A 14,622-nucleotide genomic window follows, 5' to 3' on the forward strand; every position below is an offset into this window, starting at 1 on the left:
AAGATGAACCTTAATATATCTTCCATTGTGTCTTAAATCATTTTGAACTGTTTTTCATTCAAAGTTTCATCTATGATTAATTTGGCTACACTATTAACCTTGCTTCTTTAGTGTTAAATGTAATCAAAGAAATGGTTTGAAGGGTCCTGAACTCCCTTTATCTGGACATATAATATTATGAGTAAAAGTTCTTGTTTACAAGGCAAGAAAAAGAATTTTATACAGACTTAACCCATCTGTAACAATCCAATAGAATCAAGAAGTCTAAGTAACTTGTGGCGCAAGTAATCAACCCAGTTCATAACAAAAAAAAAGAACAATCTGTTATACAAAGATACGCTCATATCCATATTAGTTTTGATTGTGAGCCTCAATGTCTAACAAAGACCCCACAAAGGCACCATTTAAACTAATAGCAAACTCATATTGTAGCACACCAAGCAGCAAACCTTAACCGACAAGCAAGACCCTGGGAAGTTGTGTGAGGGACAGATCTAGCCCAAACAAGTGTGACACTAGTTTAGCTGCACCAAGCCAGTGGGATCTTGTTTTCGACAAGCGGATGACGGAGGAGGAATAGCCACTTCAGGTGGCAAGATGTACGAAGGTAATCAATCCAAATTCTAAGTGCTAAATTCATTCCTTGATGCATTGAACAAAGTCTTTACGGGGAACAAGAAGTTTAGTGCAATGCCTAAACATATGGTTTACAATTTATATTTATGTTTGCACTCAAAATATACCCATTTTTACTTATTTGGGCAATTTGGGTAAATTATGATATTTGGAGGATTAATATGCAAGAAGACTAACTTTGAAGATATTTAGCTATCAAGTGGAGGGGTTTGACACTATAATATTGTTTCTCCCATTTGTTTTTGTGGTGGAGGTTTGCCAAAAGAATTGTTTAATCAAGACAAGTGCATGCTTTTTCATGCAAGTGGATGAGAATGCACCATGAGAGCTTTCGGGCAAGAGACATGAGAAAGAAGCCAACTTGCTTATTTTAAATGTTAGTTTATTACAAGTGGGAAGACATGTGATGAAAGCATGTGGTGGAAATGCAAGTTCCCCTTTTAATATTATTTCTCCATGCAAGTTGGCAAGTGAAATACAAACTGCCCAAGTTTTTTTTGGGCAGATGCAATGTCTTCAACAGGGGGTTTCCTCCAGATCTATATTTAAAGGAGCCCAAACACAAGGATTAGAGACACTCAAACAAACAAACAAAAGCACAAACTCTGTTCAAACCAGATTTGCCTTCAACGAAGCTGTAGTCAACACCAAGCCTTCATCCCTTTCGAGATAAACCTTCACAAAAAGCCTTCTTTTATCTAGTTTATTAGCTCTGCTGCTTACTTGCAGTTTCGATCTCCTTTGTAGTTTTCATGTACAACTCATCTTCAGTCATTTAATTTACAAGCAATCTACAATATTAGTCATTCACTTTCCTTTGTCATTTACATATTGTTCAATCTTTCCATATAAGTAAAGTCCTTATTTTTAAGGCAAACAAAGAACCTTGATTTGAGTCACTCCCACTCAATGGCACAATCTCTTGGTTTGAAGTCAATCTCAGGCGCAACCTCAATCATTCAAATCCCGTCTACTATCGGCATCTAGTAGTGGCACGCCCGCACCCCACCAATCTCGTATGTGAGCAAATCCCCGGTATGCCCGCAAGGCGCCATGGCGGATTTAGGGAGCAAACAATTTGACTACAGAGCTTCATGTACATTAGAACCTCGATAATTTAAAACATCCGATAAAACAATAAGGCTAATTAAATAATATTTTTGGATGGTCCAAACTTGGCGATAATGTGCTAAATTAATAATTCGCTAAATATCAAAGAGCATATATAATGAAAATTTTATATAAGTTCCACGTAATATATAAATTAATGATTTCTTGATTTCTTTACACCTTTGAGATTAGAAACCATTGTTCTATGTATGATGTGTTACTATGACTTATGGGAGAAATAAGAAAACTCATGAATTGTACTTCGTTAAACAAATGTATAGAATTGTTAATTCGTAAATCGAGAAACTAAATAAAATGTACAATATTTGAGTAAATAAGGAGGAATATTATATGATTGATAAATTAATAATTTTTTAATTTGTCAATTATTTAACATTTGCTAAAGTAATATATTTTCTTTGGTCCCAAGATTACTAATTTATGGAGGTTTAACTGTATGTTTTTGTTGGTTTATCTATGTTTTTTTTAGTTATTTAGTTTCTATTCTTTCTGTTAAATGATTTGTGAGCCTATTACAAAAACACGAAAAGAAAAATGATTTGTGTGCCTTGCGTAAATTTCGAAATGATGACGTAAATGTAACACTCCCTAAAATAACGAACAATTTTCATACAAATCCATATCCATTCACCCTTCTAAAATACACAAAAAATATACAGACCTCCACCACAAGGTACTGAAAAATCTCAACCAAGGTTGGAGTATAATCATGTGAACTATTATAATTCTTTACTTTTTTGGGACAAACGATAAGAGTAGTGTACGTACACCAAACTCACTTAAATTACAGGGAAGGAGATTGAAATATGAGACCTCGAGTGCAAGGACGAATGTTCTTAACCAAGTGAGCCACAAGCCACTTACGATCTATAATAATTATTTTCAATTTCATATTTTTAGCAAAGCAAAGTAATTTGGATTGCTTTGAATGTTTTACTCAGATCAAAAATTTATAAATTTTGAACGCCGCATTGCATTTATAAATTTAAAAACCATAGCTAGCATTGTTGGAAATGCTTTAAAAAATGGGTGTTTAAAAATTATTTCCTCAAGGTATGCTTTAACGGCGTTTAATCGGTTTCAGTGATTGCATTCGAGTGCTACAGAGCAAGCGTAATACTACGTATAACATTAAAGAAAGAAGTAGAGCCCTAGTATCTGAATATCCATCCATAAAGCATGTTTAGCCGCACCAACAAATGTTGTTTCATTATTCATTCATGTCAACTCAATTGGAATAACAAGGGATTTAAGACGAGCTAAACTAAAGGTACAAATATCATATTGATCACTCTTATAACATTAAAAATGGGAGTTTAAATAAGAATGTTTATTACCAGAGACATTGTGGAAAGAAGGCAACTTGAACTTGCCTAAATAATCGTCGTCTCCAACTCTCAACTCTTATATATAGGATGCCGTCTCCTGCAATTCCAAGTCAAACAGTGGAATGAAGGGAAATCATATTGATCACTCGAACCAAAGGTACAAATATCACCGATAATAGTTTTGGCAGTAAAAGAGAGGAAACCAAGAGCGAAAGTGATTTTTTTTTTTTACTGTACGAGTAGAAGAGGTCGCACTTGGTGCGATGACAAGTGCCTTCGCCCATGAGCGGTAGGTCTCGGGTTCGAGACTTGGGAGCAGCCTCTCCATAAATGGGGGTAAGGCTAGCCGACATTCACCTCTCCCAGACCCTGCGTAAAGCGGGAGCCTTGTGCACTGGGTACGACCTTTACTGTACGAGTAGAACACGTGCAAGAATAGCCTTGTATTTGCAAATAAAAATCATAACTAAGAAAATGAGGTGGTTATATTACCTCTTTGGTCGACTACGGTCTTCCTCATAGTCCATCACTCCTTCAGGTTCGGAGTAGATCTCCTCATCCCCCGGGAAGTCAATGTCGGCCTGCTTACAGTGGGGAACTTCTGCCACAATGTAAGTAAAGACACATCGACCAACATATCCCAATAAAGAACTCATTCATCTATGATTATGTATAGCTTCAGAATAGCTCATCAAAAAGGCGCTGATGTGCACATTTGTGGCAGAGAAATACATCAACGAAAATAAAATCATAATATCGTGTTTTACCATCCCATGCCATATGTTCAAATCATCAAAATGGATCCCGTTCTTTATTAGCAAGGATTACTTGCAGAAGCAATACGCAAAATACAACAGGATTAAACTGACCTTGATGGAAATCGACTTCTTTACTTCTTCCACCCTATTTCCAACTTCTTTCTTGTGTTCCTTGGCCACTTCAGTCATAGTATCAGCTCACTTCATCTTTTCTTGAATTGAGATAAGAAGATTGCTTGAGGTATCCAACCTACGTTTTCATTCACTCAAAATTTAGGCAACACCATCAGATTTATATCTCAAAAAGAAACTTGAGAAATCATTAACTTAGAAGCAAAATATCACAAAGTCAGCATACTGGATTAAACACGAGAATGCATTACTACGATAAACATGGAACCGCTTTTTTTAATGTGGTAGTAGTTAATAAACTCTACCACATGAAACAATTTCATTAAATTGGTAACAGATGCTCCATATCATTTGATTGCACACAACTAAGAGTCAGGGAAACTTTTATGCAATCAAGGTCAGACATGAATGTTTTCAGATCATAATGCACATATTTAGGACCAAATTCTAAATAAGAAGTTCCATATATGCATACTGAACATACAACCCAACAGAGAAACTGCATCAAAATCAGAGACGTTACCAGTTTGACAGTGTTTGAATCGTACTCCCAAGTTGTCCAGGTCTCGGATCTCTCCCTGCAGCAAACTGGACCTGAATTTTACAAGAAATAATTGATTCGATATTTCTTATAAGGAAATAAACAAAGACCAATGCAAGCGAAAACAAGTAAAACAACACTAAAATTAAAAATAATTTGAAGCAAAGGCAGCAGTAATAAACACAAACCTCAAAGCATTTTCGCAACTGGTCCAGCTTTCCTCTTATTATGCCCTAAGAGAAAACATATAAAGTTACAATCAGACATCTCCTTCATGTTTTCTCTATCCACTTAACTATGTTACAGAGATACAAATACAGGATAAATTACTATATAACAAGGATGGAATAATAAAATAGTATATATCACATTACACGTATATGTGCATAAGTAATCTACATAACAGAGTCAGAAGTGAGTTGTAATTTAAAAGTACCAATGGACGACCCCCATTTCTAAGAAAAAGATTCACACAAAAAATGCCAAGGGCATCTGGGGATGCGTATGTACACAACGGATGTTGCACTATATCCAAAAGTCAAAACTTACAAAATGTCAATGAATACTGCAAATCTGTATCCGATAACTGTTGGGGTGTTGTGGGGGGGGGGGGGTGGTGCATCAGGGCCATATCCTCATAGGATACTCCACACCTGCAATATTTGGAATATCTGTGCTTCATAGACCAAACTAACTGTAACAATTTTCAGGTACCGTCCGGTATTCAAAAATAAATTCTTACACAGGCAAGAACCATAGCAGAGTCCTGCTGCCCATGCACACTTGAGTCAAATTGGTGGACAGATGGACGGGAGAAGAGTGTTTATTTGTACTGTATTTGAATAACAATTCATTAAAGTTATGATTATTCATTCCCCTTCACTAAAGAAACCTTTTTGTCCAGTAAAAGATGCATATTTCAATGTAACTGGGAAAAAATAGAGGTAGACGGATGAAAGAATTATTACCGCATACATGCACTCATTAATGAGAAAATCCTCGAGCTCTCGTACATTGATAACATCTAACTCCTGCATAAGTGGATGATACCGTAGTACCTGGAAAATAATTCAAGAATATAAGAGAAAACTGAATGCACAACACAATATGGGACATCTGTGTATATAAAAACCGGATATCAACACAATAGTGACCTAGACACCTAATTTCATGATATGATGAATCACTACTTTACAAATACTTAAAAAGGTTCTAGAAGACTCTCTCCATGCTCTTTTAGCACAACAATCTCATGACATGTTCAATCAAAGGCATCAGATACTAAGACCTGTAAGTCCACTATTGTTCCTGAATTTTGATTGGAACTAATAAGCTTCTGGCATTGCATATAACTTTTTCATGTCATCGTTTGCAGTGAAAGGCACCATCACCTATTAATTTCAGAATTCAATTGGTAACTGCAGTCTTTCCTCCAAGTGCAACTAAAACAAATATCTGTCCATAAGACTTGTCTAAAAGTGATGATAATTTTTCCTCTCCTTTCATTTTTGATGACATATTTTCTGAAGCATGGAGGACATCAAGTACCAAAGGTGACAAGCTCCATATATTCACATTGGAAAACCGTACAGCCATAACCATTACTACGCAATCAGAGATGTATATCACCAACAACTTTTCAAAGGATTATGCATTTAAGGAAACATACCTTGTTTGTCTCAGCCAGTGTAAGAACAGTAAGCTGTTTCAGCTTTAAGACTTGATCAGGGACCAAATGTGGGAGACGGCTGGCATCACCTACAATACATTTCAGTTTCTTAAATTCCATAACAATGCCAAAGAGACGCTTAATTTCTTTTTTCATAGAAAATATACTCAGAAACTTTATGGGAAGTAGTTCTCCTGGGAATTGACAATATCTCCTGAATTTCAAAAATTATTGAAGTAAGGAAAAGCTTAAATGTTATGGAGGGAATAATAAAAGACATAGTAGTAGAATTTAATAAAAGATACGGCAGTTGCTTTAAAACAAATGTGCCAGTTTACACTTCTTCTAACGAAAATATGTTGCTGCCTCCATTTATTCATCTTATCAGTGAATAAGTATAAGAAAGTATCTTCTTTGACATCTCCAAAGCAACAGTAAGAAACAAAAACTGGTGATGAAGTGATGAATCTGCAGCAGAGCTTGATAGAAGTATACATTAATATGACAAAAGCACCAACTGCATTGGCACCCAAAACCCTGCCACATGTTCTTGAGAATGAGGCTGCGCACAATGTTTCATACAATGAACCAACAGATGTTCCAATGGTGGCTCAAATTTTGGGTTTTTCTCCTTCTGAGTTTTGTTTTCATGTTGCACAGGGTTTGTTGATATTTAAATTTTAGGGCGTTATTGTTCGATTTCTTCATCAGAGGTCGCACTTGGTGCGATGGCAAGTGCCTTCGCCCATAAGCGGTAGGTCTCGGGTTCGAGACTTGGGAGCAGCCTCTCCATAAATGGGGGTAAGGTTAGCCGACATTCACCTCTCCCAGACCCTGCGTAAAGCGGGAGCCTTGTGTACTGGGTACGACCTATTGTTCGATTTCTTCATCACAGATATGGAAGCGGAAAACAAGCATTAATCGATTTGGTGCAAGATGACCAAAGCAATCAAACCAACAGCTAGAGAATAATAAACCCATTAGAAAATCAACCAAAAGATGAAGCGATTTTTGCGTGCTTACTCTTATAATCACTCCATGTACACAGAATTTTTAGTTCCTTCAAGCTGCACATATTCCACTTCAAAAAACATATGCGTATGAAACAAAATCCAGTAACAATCAATAATTTTATTTTCTCTTTGGCTGCAACAAAATTCCGATTATACATCCTTTGCTCAAACCCAGAAACTACACGACCAAAATATACACAGAAAACTGAAATTCCACAACAAATAAATAGAAACATGGGAACCTGAAGAACATTAGGGACAGCGATAATTTCCGAAAAGGCAAAAAGGGCAGGGTGGGAGGTGACTTCTGCGACGAGGGGGCCGAGAGCCGAGCCATCGAGTGATGAGGCTTGCTTCACGAAGTGATCAATGACCTCCTCTTGCTTTTGATAAAACCCAAGCCAATACCTAGCTACAACCTTGACTGTGTGGTAATGGTGGGTACTGACGAGAGGAATTGCACAGCAAGAAAAAGGAAATTTCTAATTGTTTTTCATATATGGCTTTTAACCCACAAGCCAGCCCTTACATTCGCGAGAGTGCCATCTGGCATAACAACAACTCAATTAAAACTAAAACCCACAATTAACAAGACTATTACAATCTAATCCTTACTCTAATACAATCTGACCCCCATTATTTAACTACTACTTCATAGTGATCCAAGGATTCACTAATAGGCCAATTGCAAGATCATAACATTTACTCCCGCCTTCGAGAAAACCTTGTCCACAAGGTTAAAGAGAGAAAGCAGGGAATCGAGCTTGGAAGTCTTCAAAGTCCTCCCATGTTGCAGAACTGGCATCTTGATCCTGCCACTGAACAAGCAATTGAACGCCGGCAGAATTACCCTTCTTATACATGCGCCTGGCAAGAATGGAGGCAGGAACCAACTGTTGAAGACCATCTTCTGTAACTTGGGGCAACAGGTTGTTGGCTACCACATTCGGCCCTAAGTGCTTCTTAAGACTGTTGACATGAAAAACAGGGTGGACTTTAGCCATGGCAGGAAGTTCAATTTTGTAAGCCACATCACCTACTCGGCTGAGAACCTTATAGGGACCATAGAACATGGGTAACAGTTTATGATAACTGTGTGCAGCCAAGGATTGGAGTTGATAAGGAATAAGTTTTATATAAACCATATCGCCAACTTCAAAACTCCATTCCAATCTCTTTTGATCAGCTTGTGACTTCATCATTGTCTGAGCTAATTCAAGGTTCCTTTTCAGAATATCCAAAACCTTGTCCCTCTCAACCAAACATTGCTCCACATAAGCGAACTTTGTAGAACCAGGTTCATACGGTGTGATATGAGGTGGGGAATAACCATACACTAATTCGAAGGGTGTGAACTTAGAAGAAGTGTGGTATGAGGTATTGAAACACCATTCGGCCCACGATAACCATTGTACCCATTTTTTAGGTTGGCCTCCAACAAAACAGCGCAGGTAGGTTTCCAAGCATCGGTTCATAACCTCAGTTTGACCGTCAGTTTGAGGATGGTAGCCCGAACTCATACACAACTTGGCATTGTGCAGTTTGAATAACTCTTTCCAGAAGGCGCTTATGAAGATCGGATCACGGTCACTGACTATAGAGTTGGGCATGCTATGGAGTTTGAAAATATGCTCAAGAAAAAGCTGTGCTACACTAGCCGCTGTATATGGATGTGCCATAGGAACAAAATGACTATATTTGGACAGCCGATCAACCACCAACATGATAACAGTCTTACCCTTGCAATTAGGAAGTCCGACGATAAAGTCCATGCTTATATCAGCCCAAATTCGTTCAGGAATTGGAAGAGGCATCAGTTTTCCAGGAGGTGCCACTGTTTCATACTTATGTTGTTGGCAAATGTGACACTCCGAAACGAAGAGTTTGACATCATTCTTCATACTCGGCCAATAAAAGTCCTTCTTAAGCTTGTGGTAAGTTTTAATCACACCTTGATGACCTGCAGCAGATATGGAATGATAAGCTTCGACAAGCTTGGTGCACCAAGGAGAGGAAGGGCTTAACAATATCCGTGCCTTGTACCGTAAAAACCCATTCTGGAAAGACTAATTAGAAGATGTAGGGGTGGTAGCATTAGTCTCCTGTGCTTGGAAATACTCCTTAGCTTTACTCTGAATCCAAGAATCATGTTCATTCTATTGTCGAAGTTCATCAAACCAACCAAAATGAGGATATGATATTGCTGCACATTCAGGAAGTAGAGGAGAGCCATGTACGCGAGAGAGAGCATCAGCTACATGGTTGTCACTGCCACTACGAAACTGGATCTCATAGTCATAGCCGAGAAGCTTAGAGACCCATTTTTGTTGGAAATGAGTATTGGCTTTCTGACTCAAAAAGTATTTGAGGCTGCAATGATCAGTTTTAATGGTGAAGTGCCTGCCTTGTAAGTAGGAGTGCCATTTCTTCACAGCATAAACGATGGCAATAAGCTCCCGTTCATAGGTTGAGAGAGATTGATTTTTTGGACCAAGTGCTTGACTGGTAAAGGCAATAGGTCTTCCCCCTTGTTGCAACACGGCTCCAATGCCATTACCTGAGGCATCACACTCCAGTTCGAAGGGTTTGGAGAAGTCAGGTAACGCTAAAACTGGTGGGGATGTCATAATATCTTTGAGCTGATTGAAAGTTACTGTAGCTTCTTGAGTCCAATAGAATTTGTCCTTCTTGGTCAATTGATATAAGGGTTGGCAAATCTGACCATATCCAGCGATGAACTTACGATAATATCCCGTGAGACCCAAGAAACCCCGCAATTCTTTAAAAGTCTTAGGAATAGGCCAATCTCGGATGGCTTGTAATTTGGAAGGATCTGCAGCTACCCCTTCTCGGGACACGATATGGCCTAAGTACTCAACACACTATTGACCAAAAGAGCACTTGGATTTCTTAAGGAACAAGCGATGTTGCTGTAAGATTTGGAAAACAGCCAACAAGTGGGACATGTGATCCTCCCAAGAGTGACTGTAGATGAGGATATCGTCAAAAAATACAAGCACACACTTCCTTAATAAAGGCCGAAAAATGTCATTCATGAGTTGTTGAAATGTTGCCGGGGCATTAGTAAGCCCAAAAGGCATTACCAAGAACTCATAATGGCCTGCATGAGTTTTGAATGCTGTTTTTTCAACATCAGCAGGTTGCATCAAGATTTGGTGATAACCGGAGCGAAGATCTAACTTGGAAAAATAGGTGGCACCACAAAGTTCATCCAAGAGATCATCAATAAGAGGAATTGGATATTTGTTTTTGATTGTGAGAGCGTTAAGTTCCCTATAATCAATACACATACGCCAAGTGCCCTCTTTCTTCCTGACAAGAAGTACAGGGAAGGAAAAGGGACTATGACTGGGTCGGATAAAACCGGCATCCAATAAGTCCTTGACAGCTCGTTCAATCTCATCCTTTGCAAGAGGCCCATAGTGATAGGGCCGTATATTAGGTGGTTTGGCACCGGGCAACAATGGAATATGGTGATCATGTGAGCGGGAGGGTGGAAGTTGAGATGGCAGCACAAAGAGGGACTCAAAGTCGGCCAATAACGCATTCAGTTGTGTAGATTGAGCTGAGGACAACTCACAGTCACGAACAAGCATCGGTTGTATCTCTATAGAATACAACAAAAGGCCCAAGTTGGAATTAGCAACTTCCTTCTCAAGATGCTGTAAGGAGACTTCTTGAATAAGAGAAGGTGGAGCCGCAGAATGAAACAATTGGTAGTGCTGATTGTTCTTCGTGAATGCCATAGTCAAGTGATGGAAATCCCATAAGACAGGGCTAATAGAAGAGAGCCACCGAACCCCCAAGACTAAATCACAACCCCCGAGAGGCAATGAATACAAATCAACACTGCAAGTATAACCTCCTAAGGACATTGCACCGGACTGCCAACAACCTGAACTTTGGACTTTACCACCATCGGCAATCATGACCTTAAATGACTTAGTAGGATGAACTGGTTGGCCCCATTGTTTTAACAACCGAGTGTCGACAAAGTTGTGCGTGCTGCCAGAGTCTAACAAAATCCGCACATAATGACCCTGGAGAATGCCCTGCACTTTCATAGTTTGAGCTTTCGGGGTGGCGGTTGTCCCATAGAACGCACACTCACTGAGTTCCATGTGATAAACTTCAGGAGGTGAGTCCGGGGTGAACGCATCAAGCTCCGCTTGGTCAGCAACATCGAGCATAAGCAATTGCTTCAACCCACATTTATGACCCGGAACCCATTTGTCAGTGCAAAACCAACATTCGCCCTTGTCCCATTTTAATTGGATGTCAGCTGGAGAAAGCTTCTTAACAGGATAATTTTGGACCCGAGGAACATATGGATTGATGGCAGTAGTAGTGTTTGGGTGGTGTTTAGGGACTGTGGGTGATGGTTTAGTGATACCGCATTTGAGCTCTTGAAACTTAGTATCTAACTGAACCGCTATGGCAATAACATCATGAACAGAATGAGGCTTCAACAATTTCACATCATACTTTAATTCCTGTTTAAGGCCACCAAGGAAACAACTCTTTAACAAGAGAGGACCAACATCACAAGTACGATTAGCCAGTTTTCGAAATTCAGCAATATAATCACGCAGGGTACCTGTTTGGCGAAGTTTGAAGAGTGCCTCAGTACTATCGTCAAACTCGGAAGGATCAAACTCCTTACACAGTGCCTGAGTGAAGTCCTCCCAACAGGGAGTAGTATTGGAACAATCCATCCATCGATACCTATCTCCCCCTCGAGGTGGAATGAAGCTGTGACCACGCGCTGAGAAGCGGGAATGCTATAATAAACAAAAAATTGTTCAGCCTTATAGATCCAGGCTAACAAATCGTCACCATCGCCAAATCGGGGAAAGTCGATGCGCGGAGACCACGGTGGCTTGACCGTAGCACTGCCAGGGGTGACCGAATTGTGCGGCGCGTGGATGCGGTCCATGTCACGAGGTGGATGAAGATCCGTGAAAGGAGGAGCAGAAGAACCCTCACCGCTGCCGCGAGCAGCTTGCTCACGATGAAATTGCTCGAAATAGACAGGCAATCGTGTTTCAAAAGCATGATCAATGGCTTCAGCGAACTGATTGGGAAGGTTGGCTAAGATGGTTTCAATAGCAGCAACACGAGATTCCATGGCAGAGAGGCGGGCCGTGGTGGTGGAACGGGGCATATACAGAAGGGATACCAGAATCGGAGGGTGATACCAATGATAAAACCCAAGCCAATACCTAGCTACAACCTTGACTGTGTGGTAATGGTGGGTACTGAGGAGAGGAATTGCACAGCAAGAAAAAGGAAATTTCTAATTGTTTTTCATATATGCTTTTCAATCCACTAGCTGAGGCTTTTAACCCACAAGCTAGCCCTTACATTCGCGAGAATGCCATCTGGCATAACTGTGAACACGGAAAATTCCTGAAACGAAAGAGACAAGAACAACGTGCACAAACAAATATTTGTATTTGATGATTTTGGGTTACAATCTCTCTCTATTTTAATCCTCTGATTTGATCTCCGTAAGGTGTGTATTTGTGGATGTGTGATTGATCCAAAGGGCCGTTGGGCTTGATCTAAGGATGAACGTTCTTCAAGGGCCGTGGACTTAATCTTGAAGGTGGATTTGAGCGGATCTTCAAAGGGGCTTTTGGGCTTGATCTTTGAAGAACAGCGATGAACGGATCTCCAAGGGCTTTTGGGCTTGATCTTGAAGAACAGTGATGAACGGATCTTCAAGGGCTTTTGGGCTTGATCTTGAAGAACGGTTGGATGTGTGGATTTGTCGACGTTGTTGATCCAAAGGGCCGTTGGGGCTTGATCTTGGATGAACGGATGATGAACGATGGTGCTTTCTTCAAGGGCCGTCGGGGCTTGATCTTGAATTGGTGGATGGTTGATCCAAGGGTCGTCGGGGCTTGATCTTGGAAGAACGATGAACGAAGAACGAAGAACACTTTCTTCAAGGGCCGTCGGGGCTTGATCTTGAGTTGGTGGATGATTGTTGATCCAAAGGGTCGTTGGGGCTTGATCTTGGAAGAACGATGAACGAAGAACACTTTCTTCAAGGGCCGTCGGGGCTTGATCTTGGAAGAACGATGAACGAAGAACAAAGAAGGCTTTCTTGATTCTTCGGGAACCTGGATGCTTGAGAGCTTCGGAGTTTCAGAGCTTCAGAGCTTCAAGGTGTAATATGAATTGGTCCCCTAAAATGAATGAAATGGGCTTGTATTTATAGAATTTTCCAATGCCTAATTTTGAATATAATATCCCAGATGAAATAAGTCGTTTCTGCCAGGTGTTGACACGTGTCCTATTTGATGACTTTTCCAACTCATTTCAATTTTCGTTGAGTCACACGCTACGTGCAAAATTTATGTAATACATGAGCGTTGACACTTTGATTTATCAGTCAACATTTATTTACGAAATTTCGATGTCTACAAATGCCCCCACTTCAAGGCACGTCGTATACATGTGCTTGTCACGTGTAGGAGATGCGTTTTGAAGTCCCTTACTGTAGATGTCGATCCAAGGGTCGTCGAGGCTTGATCTTGAATTGGGCTGGAGATTTCTTCAAGGGCTGTTGAGGCTTGATCTTGAATTGGGTTTGAGATTTCTTCAAGGGCCGTTGAGGCTTGATCTTGAATTGTTGTTTGAAATTTCTTCAAGGGCCGTCGAGGCTTGATCTTGAAGGTTGAAATTGGACCACAAGGAGCTTTATGTGGCAGATGATCTTTGGCTTTGGTAGTGGGTGAATCGACACGTATTTTGTTGCGCTTGTTGACTTTCCACAGCTTTGATCTTGAACTGGGTTGAAGGATTTTCTGGATTCCTCCAATTGTTGATTTTCCACAGCTTATTCTTGAACTAGGTTTTGATTCAAGGGTGGTAGACACTTAATCTTGAATTGGACTTGTGATTTCTTCCAGGGCCGTCGAGGCTTGATCTTGAAGGTGGCTGGAAGCTTCTTCAAGGGCCGTTGAGGCTTGATTCTTGAAGGCTGACTCGAACACATGGTAAGCAGGCCCGAGGTGAAGGTGACGACTTGTTGCTTTGTTCAATCTTTCTAATTCACACCTGAGCAGTTTGGTCAACGGTATGATCTTCGAGATTGATGGGCTCCTCTTCCAATTGGTGACTTGGTCTTTAAGGATTTGATTCAAGGGTGGTGAATCGGCACGTGCAGCCCACAACGCCTAGTAAGTCGACCCAAGAATTTGAGGGTCAAAACGAGTTCACCGTCCTCAGGCAGATGCGGCATCTTCTCGAGTTCTTCATCTCAGACTCTTTCTGCTGAGTTAACTGTGCATGCTGCATTCTTCTCTGCTTGTTTCTTTAGGCAGATGTGGCAGCTTCTCGAGTTCCTCAGTTCGGACTCCTTCTGCTGAGTTGATCGTGCAGA

At 40.2% G+C, this 14,622-nt stretch overlaps 1 pseudogene; it reads right to left on the minus strand.

Moving 5' to 3' along the window:
• Positions 1 to 3,115: 3,115 nt before the first annotated feature.
• Positions 3,116 to 7,845, minus strand: LOC126630089 (COP9 signalosome complex subunit 7-like; annotated as a pseudogene).
• Positions 7,846 to 14,622: the final 6,777 nt, after the last annotated feature.

The sequence above is a fragment of the Malus sylvestris genome, chromosome 7 (genome assembly GCF_916048215.2).
Source record: "Malus sylvestris chromosome 7, drMalSylv7.2, whole genome shotgun sequence".
In the NCBI taxonomy this organism is placed as follows: Eukaryota; Viridiplantae; Streptophyta; class Magnoliopsida; order Rosales; family Rosaceae; genus Malus; species Malus sylvestris.